Here is a 6,232-nt window from a genome sequence, read left to right on the forward strand (position 1 = left end):
AAGTACTCGATGCGTAATGAAAGCCCCATTCAAACCCTGTTTACTCTACCTATAAGGTCTAGATATTGGCTAGTTTGGGTGGATGTGACAAATCCTATTCAGACCATTCATGATTTTCTTATTGTGGCTCAAATCATTGTGAAGATATCTTCACAGAAGTTTTAACTTCTTTATGAAGGCAGCATGGCACAACAGAAAGAGTCCTAGAATCCAAGTCAAGAGGCCTAAAGTGCAGTTACCACAGGCTATGATTCAATCTCTCCATGTCTCCGTTCCCTTACATGTAGAATGCAGGATCAGACCAAGCAAGCTCCAAAGTCTTATGCAACTCTAACCATATATTTTTCTCTGTCTCCTTTAAGATTACCTTTCTCAGTTGAAGGGTATCACTAAATTGTCTTTGTCACAGAGAACTGTTGTGTGATGTAATAATAACCTAGCATCTTCCATGGTGTCTTTTAAGCTAGATCATTACGGTCTTTCCTTGAAGGTTGCATTGCAACTTTGTAGAAAGGTAAGAATAAACATTATAAAGTTTGTTCTATCTCCAGTTCATCATGATAATGACAACACAGTATCACTTTTGATAACACTTTCTTTTCGATCCATCCTAAAATACGTTAGTTTGCTTATTTTTTTTAATTATTATCACTATAGCATGTAAGAATGAAGAATAACATTTTGTCTGAAGCAGGATGATTGCTAAAAAGTTTAAAATAGACGTTGGAGAATTTCAGTTGTGGGGTTTTTCCACTATTTTCATAAAATCAGATTATAAATTAAGTAATATTTATTATTAATATATAAGATTTGCACATATATGTAAATATATAAATTAATAGCTCATTGTTATTAATAGCAACAATAATTTTAAGAATCCAAACTATTTGTGCAAGCCAGTATTTGAATAATGGCCATATGGTTCAATGCAACCTTATATTTTTGTAGACAAAGTTCCCAATATTTGCTCAGAGAAGTAAAATACCACCTTCTAAATGAAACATATGCAAATAATTTTTTGAATTGCATGACTGCTTCTTTGCTTGAAGTTGTTAAGGCTTTTGGATCCCTTTGAACCTAAGTTCTTTAAGACTTTTAACTCTGTTTTCAATATTTAATATGTATTCATTAATTGGGTTATTATCTAATCTGGGAAGCCAAAAGATATTGGCTTCTACCTATGTTTAGATCGTTGGTTAAAAAACAAAAGAGAAGAACTTAGATATAGATCTCTTGGCAGTTGAATTACTAAAATTTCTCTAATTTGAGTACAGAAAAAATTAAGTGTAGGTATAGTGAAATCCTTCTTCAGATTTCCAGAATTGAACTTAATTTTTTCTTTAATCTCAACTGGCATCTTTGGCTTAGAAACATAGCCAAAATTGTTAGGAAAGAGTGTAGCAACAAGCATTAGCCCATGTTTTTTGGATAAAATTGCATTTGAAGCACATATGAATGTACAGTGTTTTGTTGCTTTTTAAAGTAAAACAATGCATGAAGAAGTATCTTTAGGAGACATCAACAGCAGTCCTCTGTGTAGACCCTCTTCTGACTGAAACACAAGTGGAGCTTAAGATCATATGATTGATTGGATGGTGAATTATTTGTGAACTTGACTCTACTGAATTTGCAGGTCATTTTTGTCTACTCACTTAACTTAGAAAGCTATCCTTAAGTTTTCACTACCAACATTCACTTCAAATTAGCTATTATCTTAAAATTTTAATTGTGCATTGCTTATCACCTTGGTCATTTATAATGATCTTGATAAGACCAGCCTATGGAGACTTTTATTTTCCCCAGGGGTAGGGATCAAACCCGGGTCCTTGTACATGGGAGGCAAACTCACTGAATCAAAACCCTATGCACACATATTTATCCCCCTGAAATAAACTTGATTTCCTTTTGGATTCCTTATTGATCCAGTCATGTAGTGTGTGCTTTTTAAGCATTTAGGGGTATTGCCCTTATGGTAAATTCTTTATGGGATCAAATTAGAAGTCCGGTATTTTGTATCATGGCCCTTGACCCACTCACCTTCCTAAGACACTTTACCAACACTTGTGCATGTTGGTACTCGGTTTTCGAGATCTCTGCATAAATAATTTTTGTGGCTGTGACTTGGTTTTACCACTAACACCAACCGGTGACCCTGGAGCCACATTTGCTGTAACATGACTCTAGAGCTGCATGATTATAGTGACTCCAAACCTGTAGTTTAGTGTAATCTTCTCACTCTGAAATTAGGTGTGTGAAAGGGCAAAGGTTACAAGTAAATGAGCTACAGAGAGACAGATGCCAAGCTAGTCATGACTCAAATATACTTCTTGTTCAGATTTAGAACATTCTCTAGGCTTAATAGTCTTTGACCCATTTTTTTCCATCCCGCCCATTTTAAATGACAGTTATGGAGTGGAAATTTCCCTAGCCTCTTCCCTGCAAGAGCATCCAGTCAGCCTACAATTCCCAGGGACTGTTGTGAAAGCCGAGACTAGGCACAGAACAGGCAGGGAGTGAAGGTGAGCGAATGGTGCTGTGGATTCTTTCAGGGTGGCCTGTGAGCAGGGAGATGGTGGAGGAAAGGAGCTAGGTTTTTGTGTGCTATAAACTGTTTTTCCGAGCTGGAGAGGGTGGGGGACTGCTGATCCCTGTGCTTGGTGAGTGAGTCATGGGCCTGAGGGCAGAACTTGCAATAGGGAGGGGCCGAATCTGGCCCACACAGTTCTTCAGGAGCACCAATGGGCAGATAAATATTTTCCTGGCACTTTACCTGAGCATTTCAGAGAAGCGACTATCTTTCAACAATGCAGAAGAAAACACAAAAGTAAAGCGGGATCTAATCAGTTTGTACCCTAAGATGGAAGCTCTCAATTAGACCTAGGGGCTCCTGAACACCAGGAAGAAAGTTCAGGCTGGGAGAGGATAGCTGAGAACAACATACTGTCAGGTATTGTGGTCAAGTTTTAAGACCAGCAAGAGAGACTTCAGACATCATAGAAGCAGACAGTCTCTGGGAGAAAAGCCAAACAAGGAAGACAGAGGACCCGTGGACCCTGCAGTGGGACTCATCTGGCCAATTCTGCCATCTTTTCTTATGGAGATCAACTTGTGGGAAGGAGAAAAGCCCATGCTGTTGGAATCCAAAGAATCATGGAGCCCTTTTTCTAAACCCTTATTTATGTCTAACGTGCCTAATACAGATTGGGGAGGGAAAGTGATTTGCCTGATATCACACAGCCAATTAATTATAAACTACAGATGGAAACAACTCAGTGTTCACCCCTGGGATTTAAGCAAGTTGTTCACTGAGTTTGTGATCATCATAAAAGGTTGAAGGTGACTTGCCATCAGAGGCAAAGATTGAACAAACAGAATATTAATAGGCAGGAAATTTGGTGAGAGCGCAGGAGAAGCTTGTGGTCAGGTGTGGATCTGTTAATAAGCAGGTGTTGGTGATAGGATGGCGCGTGGTCAGGCAACAGACTGAAAACAAGGGTCAAGGTGTGGTTTGCAAAACAATCATCATCCTTGCACAAGCAGGGCCTTAACCAGAGACTCCTGTGAGAGGGGGAGAGAGTGTGGGTGTGAGACGGGTGGCTGTTTAGATTTGGAAGAGAAAAGTACAAAAAAGGATCTTTGGAGAAGACAGAATCAATGAAGAATGTCTGGTCTTTCTCCCTGAAATAGGATAATACTGGTCTTAGCAAAGGGGAATAAAAGATGAAGGCATTTTTAAGCTAAGAATTCAAAGAAAATGAACGTATAGACTATTTTTAGAAAGCATTTAACAGTTGTCCTTTTCTGAACATGGATTGATTGATTGATTGATTGATTGTTGAAAGTGTTTTCAGTGCTTGGGACTGAACCTAGGGCCTCCTCACACGTGCTAAGCATGGGCTCTGCCACTGAGCTATATTCCCAGTCCTGGCAGTTGTCCTTTTAATGTCAGGCTAGGAACATTTCTTTTTAAACTCATTTGATATAAAAGTGAGCACTTGATTTTGCCAATTCCTATAATTAATAGTTATAGAAAATAACAGAAGAATCAAATCGAATTGAATTCTGTGCTCTGTACAGGGTAAAGTGAACAACCAGTGGGCAAAATTGAAGGTTGGAAACATTCAGTGCCTGTTGTGGTAGATAGCTCAGAAGAAGAGGCCTATGGAAAAAGGAGGCTGGTGTCCCTAGTGGGCCACAGGAATATGGACTGGGCAAGGTTGCAGCAGTTGGAGGGGCACTCAGGATGGAAGGCGATGGAAGAGGAGGACATGGGCAGACCTGAGCAGTGATGGAGGGGAAACGCCCAGAAGGACCCACCGCCCAGTCTCTGTGGTTGGAAATCCCACCCTCTGATCATAAAACTGGGAGGAAGGATGTGCAGAGGCAGCCTGACCAGGTGACGAGAAGCAGAAACAGAATGTGAAGGCTTAGAATGAAGACAATCAGGTGCGGAGGCCACAGTGCCCAGGCAGAGACCACCCCCGCCTCTGGACTCCTGCATCCTGCCTGGCTTCCTCCAGGTGCCGGGCTCTGGAACCCGGGCTCCCTTCCACATTCCCTCCTCCACCCCAGCCAACCTTCCCGCTCGCTCTCCTGTTGGCATCAGAGCATCCGCTACACCACCTGTGTCCCTCCTGTTTCCCTCCCGCTGTGCGTTGTCAATACTTCTCTCCAGGACGCTGGAAGGATCTCCCTGCAGCTCCCAGGCTTGGCATCCATAGTGTGATTATAAGGAAGAGTGATTATAATGACTTAGCCGCCTCCCTAAGCTTTTTTTCAGGGAGTCCTTCACATTGGCTTCCTGTCTGCCCCCTTTATTCTCCAAGTCCCTTTCCAGCTGTGCAGTGTATACCTTTCCTGTTCCCTTTTACCACTATCCTTTTTCTCCCTCTTCGACATCACAATAATATCCCCATTTATTTTATTTTATTGGTACAAGGGATTGAACTCAGAGGTACTTAACCACGGAGCCACATCCCCAGTCCTTTGTTTGTTTAGACAGAGTCTCATTGAGTTGCTTAGGGCCTCACTAAGTTGCTGAGGCTGGCTTTGCACTCACAATCCTCCTGTCTCAGCCTCCCCAGGTGCTGGGATTACAGGCATGCGCTGCCACCACGCCTGGCCCTTCTTTTTAAATCAAATGGAACAGTACTGTTTATATTATTTAGACACTGATCTGGGGCCATGAACCTTCTTGATTATCTCCCTCTACAACTATCTCCCTCTAAAAATTATCAACAGACATTGTTTATTGAAGTTGTCATCTCATGGTATGGTTTTATTTATTTGTACTGGGGTTGAACCCAGGGGCACTTTACCATTGAGCTACATTCCCAGGCCTTTTCATTTTTTTAATTTTGAGACAGGCTGTCACTAAGCTGCTTAGGGCTCTGCTATGTTGCTGAGGCTGGCCTTGAACTGGTTGCAATCCTCCTGCTTCAGCTTCCCAAATTGCTGGGATTACAGGTGTGTGCCACTACACCTGGCCAGGATGGGTTTAAATTCTATTCCAAACTTATGCCTTTTCCTACTTTGAGCAAATATTTAAATCTCTCTGAATCTCAGATATTTACCTATAAAATGCATAAAACTTAATGAGGTTATTTTGAAAGAAAATTACCCAGCAAAGCACTAGCTATTCAATAAAAGCTAAATAAATGTTTATCATCATTATTAATATTTTGTCTAAAGACCAATTTCTGGGTCCTTAGAAGAAGCCCTTTCAGCCTGTTAAACATAAAAGCTCAGGAAATTATCTAACATTCATAGCTTTTTACCTGTTAAGGATCTTTCGGGGTTTTTTTTAATGGGATGCTAGCATTGCAAAGCAAGACTCCCCCAAGTGCATTTGGAGAATAAAATAAATTCAAAGACTCTGTCTAGTTTTGGTGAAGGCATTTTTTAGGAAATCATTTAAACCTCAGTTTCTTCCTTTGTAGATTGGATGGTTCTGTCTGCCCACTTACTTGTCCAACTCCCCTCCAGGGCTCACAGTCCCAGTTGGGCTTCTGAATGTTTCCCCACCTAATGCCTCTTCCAGCTCTTTCCACTTCTACCCCCAAACCACCCCCTACCAGTCTCAATGCCACCTTTTCTTCTGCTTCATTCTCCCTTCCTCCATGTTGAAGCAGCCAGTCCTGTGTTCACCTGAACAATAGAGCCCGAGCACCATGGCCTGGTCTTTAGGGCCTCTCCCAGGCTCCCTCCCCAGTCTCCCCTGACCAACGTTGGC

The sequence above is a fragment of the Spermophilus citellus genome (genome assembly GCF_964194105.1).
Source record: "Spermophilus citellus genome assembly, chromosome: 3".
Lineage (NCBI taxonomy): Eukaryota > Metazoa > Chordata > Mammalia > Rodentia > Sciuridae > Spermophilus > Spermophilus citellus.